The following is a 15650-nucleotide window of genomic DNA, read 5'->3' as shown; positions in this document are numbered from 1 at the left end:
TACGCCCTCTGTCTGCTACATGTAGGTAGTGTAGGCAGTATTCCTATAACTTTGAGCTTGTGAACTGCTTCCAGCTGTATCTCTAGGAGCAGTCAGCGTCTTTGCACCTTTTTGTATCATTTTCCTTGTTTGTACAACATAATAATAACTTCTATAACTTTTTGGATCCCTCTCTTGCCTTAGCCATGTTTCAAAGATGCAGTCAAATTTCAGTCGCCAAATCCGGAGAAAACCGTTATCAGTTGTGTTGAGCTATTTAAATTGTTCTTTTTTGATAGGTTTATTTGCCAAAGTTACAAATTTTCAGCTGTTTGCAAAAAGCCAAATTTGTAATGGGGGTTGAATCATTTTGAATGTTACTGTATGTCTAGTCCAGAAGTGTGAAGCAAAATCTTTATTATTTACCAAACACAAAATCTTGCATTAAAAAAGCTGTCCACAAAGAATTAGGCCGGTCTAACCTTGTGAGCGGTCACAATCTAAAATATAAATTGTGACTGGAAATTTAAAAATAAAGACTAAAAATTCTATAAAAATGTTTGAAACAAAAACGTGATTTATAGAATGTCTCACTCTCTGATGGCACCTTCCCTTTTCATCAGAAAACACCTTGCACAAAGGCAGTTAGCTTTCTTCACAAATTACAGTAAGTTCTCTGCAGCTTTAAGCAATACATGGCCTTCAGTGACCGTTGCCCTCTTTAGACACAAGTTTGGAAACTTTGCGCAACGGTTTGGTTATATTGTCTGATTGCTTTATGAGATATGATGCAATATTTTGTTGCAATAAAATCATTGTAGGTATGACTCGCACCACAAAAATATCAGTCAAAGGACTGCCCTTAATACCTAAAGGCGGACAATAGTTTTGCACAGATTTTTTTTTACTGTTCATTTGCTTGTGAAATGTAAAATTAGGCAACTTTCTAAATATTCTTCATTTAAAACGTTTGTACTGTTAATGCTGTAGAGTCCGTACAGTTATAATAATTTATGTATTCTATTGTATATATATATCTTCTCGTATGTTTCTCACATCAGGCTATGTAAACACGTGTGTGTGTGTGTGTGTATATATATATATATATGTTATATATATATATATATATATATAAAATATATATAGTAGTGAAGTAAGGGGTAAAGTCCTGGATGGTGTGTATATACCATGGAGATTACTACACTCCAGGATATAACTCCGGAATTTGCATGAGGCAGGGGCTGTCCGGGTCACACGTATATTCCAGTCCAGGAAGTACCTGAACCTGGAACACAGCTGAAACATAATTGAAAAAGGAGCAGGAAAAGCTCAGTAAGGGGGAGATTGTTGCAGAGTGTGTTCAGCCAGACCAAAGAGAGGACAGACTGTGTGCAGAGTCCCTAGAAAGCCGGGTGAAGGGAACCTGGAGAGCTGAGGGAAGCAAAACCCTGAGGAAAGGGTTGGGTGAGAATCCCTGCATCAGATTACAAGGACTGTTATTTTGTGTGCCTTATGGACATTATATGGCTGGAGAAAGCCTGTGTTTGTTTATGACTGAGAGTTTGGCAATAAACCACCCTGCTTTACGTCTGCTGCCACCTGACTTCTTACAGCGGGAACATACATGTTGTGGATCCTGCTTACAATATATATATATATTAGATATATAAATGTTGGTATACCTTCCTTCTTAGTGAATAGCTAGCATCTAAATGGTTAACTTGTTCATGTTATACACTGGTATGTATTAGATGTTAGCACATACTCCTACATAATTTTCCCTGGTTTAGGAATGTCCTAAAATAGTGGGTTCTGATCCCCTGCATTCAGAGAGAAGCTATTAGTACAATGAATGTTTCTTATGAATCACATGTTTAGTAGTAACACACACCTTAAGGCGTTAACATGTTAAACCATTAGCACATAGAGCCAATCATGAGTTCTTATGATTTCAGGGGGTGTATAGTTCTGTTGCTGCATCATCTAGAGTATGTTTGTACCATCATGATGTTAATAAAGCAGAAGACTTTTCATTGCCGTATGATACTAGCTGGTGTCATGTGTCAGTGATTTGTGTACACAGACTTCACACATATAATTAGGAGCAGGCAGTGAAACCCTCTATGGAGTTCCTTTGAAGCTCCAACAACAGTACTATGCCAGTTCTATGGCTGTGCTGCTGCCATATCTAACAGCCCTGCTTCTGGCTCAGGGCAAGTGTCAGCAGCACTCTCTATTCACCCTCCCTGTGCTCAGTGTTACTAGCAAGGAGGAAGTTGTATATGGCAGAGTAAACAGCATCAGGTCAGAAAGGCTCCACTGTGCATTGGGGAAAGAGGGGGTTGCTCATGTTCAGCTTGGTATTGAGGACAAAATACTGCAGAATGAAAGTTGTTGCAGGATGTGCCGTACAAAATTTTTCCCACCGTTAGCCAAGAATTGTTGCTATGTGCAGGGTGAGCTCTTACCCTGGGTGTGTTTAGTAATGGCAGCAAGTAAAATGTATTCCACTTTATGCCTCCATTGTCTCCTTCCTGTTGCTACGTTCCCCCTTCCTTCAATAGAGCCGGAGGGGGGAAATACTGTGCTGTTGGAAGCTCAACTCACTAGAAGTTCATGTCCATTAGGCTTTATTCCTTTGATACATTCTTCCACTTGGATGTGCAGCCATTTGTGACCACTCTAAGTATGATCACTCAGCCCGTTGTGAATCCACCTAACAATTGCCTTGTCAATCCCATATTTGGTCATTTTTTTAAATAAGTTTGGTATGAGATACTTTGTCAAATGCTTTACTAAAGTCAAGATATACTATATCCACCACTTTTCCTTGATCAACCCGTTGGTGAGTCAGTGATAGAAGAAAATTAGATTAGTCTGACATGACTTGTTTGTTACAAACCCATGCTGGCTCTGTTAATTACTTCATTTTTATCCAAGTACTTGCATACATGCTGTTTAATAATTTATTCAAAGATTTTTCCCGGTATATAAGTCAGGCTCACAGGCCTGTAGTTTCTTGGATCCACCTTCTTTTTTGTTTTTGAAGAACATTTGCCCTTTTTCAATCTTTTGGGACTTCTCCTGTCTTTAGGAATTTTCAAAGATTATGGCGAGTGGTTTAGCAATTACCTTTGCTGCTTCCTTTAGTATCCTAGGATGTAATTCATCTGGACCTTGAGACTTGAATTCATTTAAGTTAGCTATGTGTTCGCTCACCATCTCTCTGTTTATAGGTAGCCTGCATTATTTTGCTCCCCCAATAGCACAGAGAAGATCAGTTGATGTTCCATCTACTTTCTGAGAGAAAACAGATACAAAATAGAAATTTAAAAGTTCAGCCTTCTCAACATCATTCTTAACCAATTCACCATTTTTTATCTTGTAAGCATCCAATAGTATCTTTGATTTTTCTTTTGCTTTTGACATATCCCAAAATCCTTTTTATTGCTTTTGGTCTCTCTTACAAGCCTCAATTCATTATTAGCTTTAGCATTTCTGATACTTGCCCTACAGTTTCTGCAGGCTGCATTATATTCTTCTTTAGATATTTCCCCGTTTCCATTTGATAAACATATTTCTTCCTGTTTAACGTGTGCAAGTTCTGTGTTCATCCATCCTGGTTTCTTTAAATGCTTTCCATTAATCTTTCTTTTAGGGATTGTTAACGATTGTGCTTTGAAAATCTCAGTTCGCCATATTCCCCAAGCTTCTTGATCATTTCTGTTCTTAAGAACATCCAGCCATTGGATTCTTCCTACCCTCTTTCTGAGTTCATTAAAATTTGCCTTTCTGAAATCCAACCTTGAGGTCTGAGTTTTCTCAGGTCTTCCCCCCTTTTTTATCCAAAATTCAAGGATAGCATAATCACGGCCTCCTAAGGTCCCAGCCACCCTGACTTCCTCAACCATTCCCTCCCGGTTGATAAGAAGTAGGTCCAAGTTAGCAGATCCCCTTGTTTTCCCTTCTACCTTTTGGAAGATAAAGTTGTCAGCAAGAGCGGATTTGAATTTGTTGGATCCATTACTTTTACCTGAGAGAGATTCCCAACAAATGTCTGGATAGTTAAAATCTCCCATGATAACTATATTGGGCTTTTTTGAGAGCTTGGCCATTTGATGTAGAACGAGTTCCTCCATATCTTCTGCTTGTCCAGGTGGCCTATAGTAAATGCCTAAAATAGTGTTCTTTCTGTTGTTCTTTCTTTGTAGTCTTATCCAAACAGTTTCTACGGAACTCCCAGCTCTGAAGCTTGAATCTCTGTGGAGATGAATGTTTTCCTAACATACAAAGCAATACCTCCTCCCCTTTTTTTTAGGTCTGCTTCTTATAAATAAGTTGTATCCTTCAAGCCTTGTATTCCAATCATGTTTATCATTCCACCAAGTTTCCGTGATGCCCATGACATCATGTTTCTCTTCCTGTGTTAGGAGCTCCAATTTTCCTTGTTTGTTTCCCATGCTCTGTGCAAAAACATTTTAGTTCATGATCGGTGTCTCTTGCTCTTCTACTTTCCTTCTGAATTTGTTGTCTTTGTTCTTACTTTTCAAATCTAGTAGCGAGGTTCCCAGATGTATTAATAAGCTGTATATTTTTACCTGTCCTTTCACTTCCCTTCCCATATTGTTCTAGTTTAAAGCTTTCCTAATGAGTGATGCAAAGCGCCCACCAAATATATGTTTACCTCTTTATGTAAGGTGCAACCCGTCTCTGCCAAAGTCCATCATATAGGTAATTCAATCTATGGTCTAGAAATTCAAATCTTTGCTGACGGCACCATCGGCGTAGCCAGTTGTTCACCTCTAGACTCCTGTTCCATCTTCTTATTCCATGGCCATAGACTGGGAGGATGGATGAGAAGACCACCTTTGCTCCTAGTTCCTACACCTTCTTTCCGAGGTCTTTAAAGTCTCTGCAGATAGTTGCAAGGTCCTTTTTTGCAGTGTCATTTGTCCCTACATGTATTACTAGGAATGGGTGGTGTTCTGTAGGACTGAAGAGTCATGATAGTCTCAGACACATCTTTGATTTGTGCTTCTGGAAGACAGCACACCTCTCGTGAGCTGACAGTTCTGATGACAGCAGCCTCTGCTCCTCTCAATAGGAAGTCCCCCACAACCACCACTCTCCTCTTCTTCACAACAGCACTTCTTTTTCTCCATTCAAAAGGACTCTGTTCTTACTACACAGTTCTTTGTGGGTAGAGTCATTTCTTGCTGTACCTTCTTCTCCTCTGCTGTTTGTGGGTAGGGTCAGTTCTTGCTGTACCTCTTTCTCTGCTTCTCTGTTCTTTGTGGGTAGTCATTTCTTGCTGTACCTCTTACTCCTTCTGCTCAGGGACCAATACCAGGGCCCCCTGCATGAGAAACTGGTAGTGGTTTCTGAGCAGTCTGGGTGCTGGCTGACTCCCAATCCTCATGCTTCTTTGGGTCACATGCTTCTGCAGGTACACTAGACATTTATTTTCCTTTAACATTTTGAAGACTTTCTTCTGCTCTATCAAGGAAATCTTCACCTTCCTTAATGAGTAACAATGTAGATATTCTCACCTGAAGACTCTGCACCTTTTCCTCCAGTAGAGACACAAGCTTGCATTTCTGGCAGGTCTATAAACATATAGCATACTTTGCAGCTCACCATATGACTCCTCTCCATTTCCATGGTGCATAGCTAAACTCTCTCCCCCGCCCGACGGTAGTCCGGCCTGTGGCGTATATAAGCTGCAGGCCACCTGTCTGAATGGGCATTAAAATGGGAGATGCAGCCGTGACTTGGTCGTGGCTGCCTCTCGGACATGTGATTTTTTTCAGCCGCAATGTGGCTGTAAATCACAGCATCCGTGTGAAGGAGCCCTTACTGAGTGCTATGATACAGCAGAGTCAAGACAAGACTTAAGTGGAAAATAGCAGGGCACTTATAGGCTTCCTGGGACAACACCTGAAATCCAGGACTGTCCCCCTGCATCTCGGACAGTTGGGAGGTGTGCATGAAAATTAGTGTGGGTCTGGAAATGAATAAAGGAATTAAGTTTTGCAAATTCTGGCAAAGACGAAAAGAATGCTTATCAGCTTTAGGGTAGTTTAACTTGGGCAAGAAAATCACGCAATTTTCGCCTGATCCGCCAGTCAGTAAAAACAGAAGCATATGAAACCAATGATTTTCAATGGTTTCCTTCCCATTAGTCAATAGGACTTTCTAATGTTAAAATTGCAACACAACAAGCATACGTTGTGATGCGATTTTAACATTAGAAAGTCCTATTGACTAATTGGAAGGAAACCATTTAAAATCACGGGAACGGGTTTATACCACACTCAACCTTGGAAGAAAACTTGCTGAACTGGAGGCTTGCTCTAGTACGGGTATCTCCTCTTGTCCAAAACGACTGAACTGCAACCTCTCTTCTCTCACACCTGGCTGGGACTGCCTAACTGCTCACTGACTCCTTTTATCTCTTCGGTTACTTCCTGCACTTTCTGACTTCTCCCACTTTTGCATAGGGACTTGTGTTGTGGCTTTCCCGCCCTTGGGCTCTGCACCAGTGAAATTGAACCTGTCAGCCAATGAGACCAGCTGACCAATTTGGTTGGGTTAGGATGGAATCCTAGCTCCCAGCTTGCTATGGGGCACTTACATAGCTCTTCTCCCCAAAGGCACAGAGAAAAATGTATAAACATTCAATGCAATAAAGACATTAGAGAAATGTACTGTATGTTAGACAACCTGTAAGGAAGGGAATTTGAGGTTAGGCAACAATCACAGCGCCACATTACTTTAGAGTCCTATGCAAAGTTTGGCAAGTATATTCTGGAAGAAAACATGCAGTAGAAACAACAGCTCGATTCTTGGACAACCTTCTGATGACGGCATAACAGCCGCTAGGATGTGCAAGAGTCCATGAAATCATAACAAGTCCACAATGCAATGGTGCGGTGCACTAATTCAAGTGTCTCTGGAAAGAGGGTAGAAGAAATGTGAGCATCAACAATAAACAACAAAACTGCTAGCAAACTTCAAGTAGTCTCTTGAGGAAAATGACTTAAATGTTGCAATAACTTGGAACTGTAGGACACACTGAGTAGTCTCTCAGGGCAATGAGCTTGGTTGCAGCAAATGTTGCAATAAGATTATTTACCAAATCCATGGGATTGCTAAATTGACGTTTGTATAACAAAGTCTATTCAAGGAATCTTGGTGGTGGTTGGCCACGTGTGGCTCGGGTAGATCTTTTTAGAACTGGGGGCAATGCTGGTAATCTTCTTTTCCAGGTCGTCATCCCGATGGCCCCATTACAATGGAGGTTGTCCTCTGACCTCGGTAGGGACAGGAAGAGTCCTTAAAAGCACCTCCCTTTCCACCATGCTTCAATGTCTTCCTGTCCCTAAGGTGGCCAGATGAAGCAAGCTCCAGGGAGAACAGCTGAAGTACTCACCGGCATGCTGTGTGAAGATCCCCTGGAGGGTAGAGGTCAGGGTCGCATACCCTAGCAGTCCCTACATCCCCGACCTGCACTGCCTGGAAGCCAGAAGCCGCCGTAGCAGCGCTGGTCTTCTTGTGCGGGTCCGCGTCTTCAGGCCTCCCTGTGCTTCCGGGTTCCTCAGCGCGCATACGGTGACGTCATCCGGCGTGGTGACGTCACACGCTCGACGTAGGGGGCATGGCTACCGGCATAAACCCGGAAATGGCGCCAAATTTGAAAGTTTCTCCATAAAAGCAGGCTCTACTCCACAGAAGTTCTCCTGCTGACTGCCAGAAGTGCCAAAAGCATGTCTACACGCGACAGCTCAGCACAAGAGGGAGAAACAGAGACCCTACAAACCGTGAGTAGGCTATATGCCAAAAAATGGAACATGCAAATTTGCCATTTATGCCGAATTAGATGCATATATGTTCCCCTTTTCTCTCCCCTCTCTCTCATTTTTTTGTATGGGTTAGATGGATAAAGAGGGTCCGAAGGCTAAAGCAGACCCCAGGAAAAAAATCCAAAAAATGTGTCTTCTGCAGTAAGAGGCTTGAGGAAAATTATAAAAAAACCCTATGTCAGGAGTGCACGGGGAAGATATTAGCGGAGGAAAGAGCGGCATTTAAAACAGACATCCGCTGTATGATTAAAGAGGAATTACAGGCCTATATGGCATTCCTCTCTCATCCTCAACCAGGTCCTTCACAGGTCCCTAAAAGGCCAAGACAAACAGAGTCGGCGAGCTCAATTTATGGTGAATCCCTGGAACTCCTGTCAGAGGGAGAACTAGAAGATGCGCCATCACTGGTTGAGGATGAGAAAAAATATTATTTCTCCTCAGACGACATTGGACACCTCATCAAAGGCGGTGAGGGAAACCATGCAAATTGAAAAGGATCACCCGCCCAGGACAGTCCAGGACGAGATGTTTGGGGGCCTCCGGTCAAGACGGAAGACCATGTTTCCGGTCAACCAGACCCTGCAGCAAGTTATTGCAGACGAGTGGCAGGAACCTGAGGAGAGGCTATCGGTCTCAAGAGAGATCAGGAACCGGCTCGCGTTTGCTCCCGAAGACGTCCGCCTATATAGAGAAACCCCAAAGGTCGATATACAGATTGCGAAGGTGGCCAAAAAAACCTTCCTACCCTTTGAGGATGCATCGCAACTCTTGGACCCAATGGATGAGAAAATCGATGGTCTGATGAGGAAGGCCTGGGAAGCGACGTCTTTTACCGTCGAAGCCAACGTGGCGGCAACATCCGTAGCCAGGTCCATGGTTTTAGGGCTAAACAGGCTGGAAACATCTATCAAAGACCAGGCTCCTAAGGAAGAGTTAGCCAGCTGTCTCTGTCTTCTAAAAATGGCCACCGCCTTTCTAGCTGACGCATCGGCAGAGACCGTTGGATACGGCGCAAAGACCGGAGTCCTCAGTAACACCACAAGAAGGGCGTTATGGCTAAAAACATGGTCAGCTGATGTAACATCCAAGAACAAACTCTGCGCCATTCCGTTCCAAGGGGAATACGTGTTCGGGCCCGTCTTGGACAAAATACTTGAAAAGGTCGGAGACAAGAGCAAGACCCTTCCAGACAGAAAGCCCTACAGGAAACCATCCTTTTCAAGGAGGACACGGCAGTCACCTCCTGAAATCAAAGGGAAAGGGAAGACGGGAAGATAGTCGTACCCCAAAGGAGGTCGGGGTAAGGAAGCTCAACCCACTTCTGATTCAACAGGGGGTAGACTAGCACATTACCTGAGCCAGTGGCTGGGGATAACATCTAATCCCTGGGTACTTCAGATAATTGAAGCCGGGTACCGAATTGAATTTCACTCTCTACCTCCCTAAAGTCCCCCAGGTCCCCGCAGGAACAGGGGAACTTGCTAAAGGGCATCGAAGAACTTAAGGACCTAGGGGTCATTACGCAGGTTCCCGATCGCGAGAGGGCTGAGGGATTTTATTCCCCCCTTTTTCTGATTAAAAAAATCAAACGGCTCTGTCAGAACCATCTTCAATCTCAAGGCTCTAAATAAATTCATTTCCTACAAGAAATTTAAGATGGAAACTGTGAGGTCCATCGTATCACTAATAGACCCTGATAGCATCATGTGCACTATAGATCTCAAAGACGCATACTATCACGTCCCAATAGCCGCAGTTCACCACAAATACCTGAGGTCCGCCCTGCGGGATGGTGACGCAATCCATAACTATCAGTTTACGGCTCTACCCTTTGGGATCTCGACTGCCCCTCGAGTCTTCACAAAGATAGTGATAGAGATGCTAGCTTATTTCAGGCAAAACCAGATTCTTATTTTTCCATATTTGGATGACTTTTTGTTGGTGTCAAGAACAACAGAGGCCATACGCGCAGACCTGTCCGTAGTCCTGTCTACCCTGAATGATTTAGGGTGGATAATTAATTAATAAAAGTCCGATTTGACAACAGGTACACGGAAGGTATACCTGGGCGTACTACTAGACTCCCACATGCAGGAATCTCGGCTTCCACTATCCAGGAGGGAAGACCTTATTCAAGCAGTAATCTCTCTGTGCCGGGCTACTAAGGTATCCATCAGAGAAGCAATGAAAGTGCTTGGTATTCTGACAGCCTGCATACAGATAATTCCATGGGCACAAGCCCATACCCGACAACTACAAGGGTTCATCCTTGCCAGGTGGGACAAACGGCAGACCTCCCTAGACAAGAAGGTGAGCCTGTCCGTCCAAGTTAAAGAATCCCTACACTGTTGGACCTCGCAGAGGAACCTGAGTAAGGGTACCTGCTGGTCACGGGAACCCACCATATATGTCACAACAGTCACCAGCAAAACGGGATGGGGAGTGCAAGTAGCCGACCTAACCCTACAGGGAACCTGGGACTCCCAAGTAGCAACACGCTTGTCTTATAGAGAATTAAGAGCAATATGGGAGACCCTTCAACAACTGACGGCAAAGATACTTCGCTGGGCGGAATCTACCGTGCTGTCCCCCTCAGCGATTCATCTAAAAGGGTCCACAAACGTCGTTGCCGACTTCCTAAGCAGACAGAGCGTCCTTCCAGGAGAATGGGATCTGAACCAGCAAGTCTTCCACCAACTAACATGCCAGTGGGGAGAACCGCAGATAGATCTGTTCGCGACGAGGGGAAATACAAAATGCCGGGACTTTTATTTACTCAACCCAAGAGACAACCCGTGTGGGAGTAGATGCCCTGTCTCAAAGCTGGGACATGGACTTAGCCTACGCTTTCCCCCCCCCTTCCCACTGATCCCGCACACCCTCAGAAAGATTCAGGCCAGCCGGGCGTCAGTAATCTTAGTCGCTCCCATGTGGGACAAGAGACCCTTGTATCCCCTACTAAAGGCTTTAACGATCCGGGGTCCACTTCGACTACCAGCCATGGAAGATCTCCTTCTCCAGGGCCCGCTAACATATTCGGGGGTCGAAAAACTGAAACTAGCGGATTGGATGCTGAAGGCGTGATACTTCGAGGGAAGGGGCTTTCCCACAAAGTAATTACTACCTTGACCAAAAGTCGTAAACCTGTAACTACAGCCATCTATGACAGGATATGGAGAAAGTTCTCAGACTTCTGTAAACTAGATCCAGGCAAAATTCCAGAGATTGACATACCCACAATCCTGGAATTCCTGCAGGCAGGCCTAGAGAAAGGCCTTAGCCCAAGAACTCTTAGGGTTCAGAGAGCGGCATTAGGATCATACCTAGAGTTCCTCTTGGCGGAACACCGCTGGGTTTGTAGGTTCCTCAAAAGGGGCAGACAGGCTTAGGCCCTTTATTAGGGAAATTTTCCCTACTTGGGACCTAAACCTAGTCCTAAATAGTTTCTGCCAACCCCCCTTTGAACCCCTCTCCCAACTCCCCCTAAGACTACTTACGCTAAAAGTTGCTCTTTTAGTCGCCATAACTTCGGCCCGGAGAGTAGGAGAACTACAAGCCGTATGCTGTGTCCAACCACATATGCTAGTTACAGGGCGACAGAATTACGTTTAAATTAGACCCGCCTTTCTACCGAAGGTGGTGTCAAAATTTCATAGGGAGCAGACAATTACTCTGCCCTCTTTTTGCCAAAACCCCCGTAATGACAGAAAACGAGAGTTTCACAGCTTAGATGTCAGAAGGGCCGTTCTAACGTAGCGGCTACCCACCCTTTCTGAAAAAATAACAACCTCTTTGTCCAATTTCAGGGGCCGGGCAAAGGAAAGACGGTATCTAAAAGCACTATTGCGAGGTGGATCAAGACTGCCATCCAGGAGGCGTACAAAGACAAGTGTCTCGATCCCCCGGGGAAAATCAGAGCCCACTCCACACGCTCTCTCTCCTCATGGGCAGAGAAGGGCCAGGCGTCTGCTGAGCAAATTTGCAAAGCAGCCACCTGGTCTAGTATACACACCTTTATCAAGCACTACAGGGTTAACATCCAGTCGGACAAAGACTTGGGATATGGACAAAAAGTCCTCCAGGCAGTAGTCCCACCCTAAAGTGGCCAATAATTTGGTATTACTCCATTGTAATGGGGCCGTCGGGATAACAACCTGGAAAGATACGGATTACTTGCCGGTAGTCCCTTTTCCAGGAGTCATCACGACCACCCATAGTTCCCTCCCTTTTAGAATAATTATGTTCTTTTCAATGTAAATATGACCGAATAAAGGTATATTTTGGTTCAGTAAACATTGTCCACTGTAATAATTTGAAAGTCACTGAAGCATGGTGGAAAGGGAGGTGCTTTTAAGGACTCTTCCTGTCCCTACCGAGGTCAGAGGGCAACCTCCATTGTAATAGGGCCGTCATGATGACTCTTGAAAAAGGGACTACCGGTAAGTAATCCGTATCTTTTGGAGTTGGTGATGATGCTGGGGAAGCTGGTGTAGAATTGGACAAGGTAGATGACGTGGAAGAACTTGATCATGCAGATGAAAGATGTGGTGATGCTTCTACAGAATTGGGTAATGGTGCTTGATATAGTAGACGAGAAAATGGATTTAAATACCAGAGTAATTGGTTTTCAAGACTAAATGGAGAAGGAAATTCTGTGGTTGGATTTGGGGGTACATTTGGTGATTTCTTCTTCTGTGTCTGAATCTGTAGGTGAAGCTGGTTGAGCAAGGCAAATTTTAAGGCGGTTGCGGTGGACAACTCGGATTTTTCCCTCAGGATGGGCTAATGCGATAGTCCTTTTTCCGGGGATATGGCTGTTATGACTGTATAGGGGGTGAGCTCCCATTGGGTGTCTAATTTACCGATATGGTGCTCCTTTTTCAACCACATTTGATCTCCAATTTGCAGGTCTGATGCATGGGCTTTTCTGTCAAAATTACTAGCTTGCATTTCTCTTACTTCTTCCAAGCAGGTGTCAACAATTTCTTGAGCTTCCTTAAGTCTCTTTTGTTGGTCCTGTATCTAATCCGATGTAGGTAGTGGGTTATGATCATCTGTGACTTGAATTCCTAATTTGAGATCAGCAGGTAACTTTCCTTGGCAGCCAAACATTAAGTAATATGGGGTATCCTGTGGAACAATGCGGGGTATTGTTATAAGCGTAGATTAATTCAGGTAGTAGCGTGGGCCAATATTCTCTTTGTTTGGACAGGATAGTTCTGAGCAACTCTAGCATCGTCTGATTTGCCTTTTCAGAGTCAATTTCCTTGTGGGTGATCAGCTGTGGTCCGAAGTTTCTTGCAATTATAGATGGCGCATAATTCCTGGAAAAGTTGTGATTCAAAAGCTGGTCCTCTGTCAGATATTTGGTCAGGGCATCCGTAACGAGAATGAAATGCTTCCAAACGATGGCAGCAGTGGTTCTGGCAGTGAGATCTCTCACAGGGATGGCAACTGTAAATTTGGTGTAGTGGTCAATTAAAGTGAGATTATATAACTATGCCCAGACTTACTGGATTTCATTTTTAGGTGGTCAATGGCAAGAACTTCCAAAGGCTTGGTGGTGACAATAGGGTGTAACGTGGCTTTTTAATCATTTTGGGCTTTTTTTTTACTTCGCAGACTGTGCACTCTTGGCACCATTTCTCGCTATAATCTCTCATGGCGATCCAATAAAGATGTTGGCGAATCACAGCTTCTGTTTTATGGACTCCAAAGTGTCTGGACTGATCATGGTATGCAAGTAGTACCTGATTGACATCTCTGAGGGGAATTACTATTTGGTGTAGACGGTGTCCAGATGCAGGGTCAATGGAACTTCTGTAAATTATATTTTTCTTCAGAAACCACCTCTGTCTCCACAATCGCTGTAACTCGGGGTCCATGGATTTGCGTAGTATGCTTTTTGGGATGGCTCCTGTGAATGTTCTTGTAAATCCCCAAAGGTACGACTGTTGCTGAAGCAATAACCATTTTTTTTTTTTTAAAGTGTACTCCGTTTCTGATGGGCGATTGGAAGAAACAGTTTGACAGTTCTGGTGGGCTTGCCGTAGGGTAAAGTCTGGCATCTCAATGTCCTCCCATGTGTTATATTCAGGGGAATTGTCTAATGTGCTAGGTAATCGGGAGACAGCGTCAGCATTTGTATTGCTTTTTTCAGTGCAGTATTTGATTTGGAAGTTGAAGTTGGTTAGGCAGGAAAACCATCTTTGTTCTAATGCCCCTGCTTTTGCAGCGTTCAGGTGAGCAACAAGGTTATTATCTGTATAGGCAGTAAAAGTGGCAGCAGCAAGGTAGTCCTTAAATTTTTCAGTAACAGCCCAGACTACTGCGAGAAGTTCCAGTTTGAAGGAGCTGTAACTTTGGTAATTTTTCTCTGCGCCTTTTAATGAGCGAATAGCATACGCAACTACTCTTTCTTTACCCTCTTGTACTTGGCTAAGCACTGCACCCAGGCCCTTGAAACTTATGTCTGTATAGAGATTGAACGGGAGCGCATAATCAGGATAAGGATAGGGAAAGTAGTTAACCTTTCAACAGGTCGCTTGAAAGTCTCTTTTGGGTGCCCACACAAAACTTCTTGTAATAGGGCCGCAATCTGTGCAAACTTGGGGATGAAATGTCTGTAATATCCTACAAATCCTAAACAGTTCCTGATGTATTTTAAGGTCCTAGAAGTAGGCCAATTTTTAACAACGGTCACCTTATCAGGATCTGGGTATACCCCCTCGGCACTGACGATGTGTCCGAGATACCTACTGCAAGCCAAAGTGCGCTGACATTTAGATGGCTTTATTTTTAAGCCGTGATCAATGAGGGTCTGAAACACTTCTCTGAGGTGTCGGGTATGTTCCTCATAGGTCTTAGAATATATAATCACGCTGTCTAAGAATACAGATTTAAAATTCTTATGGCCTAGACACCTTTCCATGAGATGTTGGAAAGTACCTGGGGGTGTTGCAGGGGCCGAAGGATATGCAATTAAACTCAAATAGCCCAATAGGTGTGGTGAAAGTAGTTTTCTCCCTCTTTGCTTCACTCATGGGCACCTGCCAATACCCACTGCTCAGATCCAAAGTGGAAAAATACAACGCAGAACCCAAGGCCGTTAGAGACTCCTCAGTGTGAGGTAGAGAGTAGGTATCTTTATGTGTCAAACTATTAAGCTTCCTGTAATCAACACAGAAGTGGATGCCTCCATCCTTTTTCCACAAGTACTATGGGAGCGGCCCAGGGACTATGGCTCTCCCAGATAATGATTTTCCGGATCATATTTTTGACTTGTTGATATGAAGAAGATGGGATAGGCCTGTATCTCTTCTTAATTGGCACATGGCCGTTGGTGGAGATAGAGTGACAGAGGTATTTGACCTGGCCAAAATCAAGGCTACATTGGCTAAAAGCGTCCTTTTTTTAATAGCCACTTTTTTATTTCCTGCACCTGATCAAGGGATGTCTGGGCATTTCCAATATGTAACTCAGAGAGCCATGAGGGAGATTTAGTGGGAGCTGCCTGTATAGACTGAGCTCCTTGCAACACACCATCAGTCTCACTTTCAAACACATCACCCGTAGCAAGCAGGGACACCTGTGCGTTTTTTTCCCCGTGACATATAGGACTTTTTAGGGATTTTACCCATGTGGCGGTTTTACTGCCCTATTTTGTTTCCTTTAGCTACCAAAATTACTTTTACTGTGTTTTTTCCCCGTGACATATAGGACGATTTTTTAAAATATCCTTTTCACTGGCTTTTCCATTTTTTTGTTTTATTGGGGGTAAAATGCTAAAAAAAAAAAAAAGTTTTTTTA

The sequence above is a fragment of the Eleutherodactylus coqui genome, chromosome 7, assembly GCF_035609145.1.
Source record: "Eleutherodactylus coqui strain aEleCoq1 chromosome 7, aEleCoq1.hap1, whole genome shotgun sequence".
NCBI classification, from domain to species: domain Eukaryota; kingdom Metazoa; phylum Chordata; class Amphibia; order Anura; family Eleutherodactylidae; genus Eleutherodactylus; species Eleutherodactylus coqui.
This window is presented reverse-complemented; position numbering follows the sequence as displayed.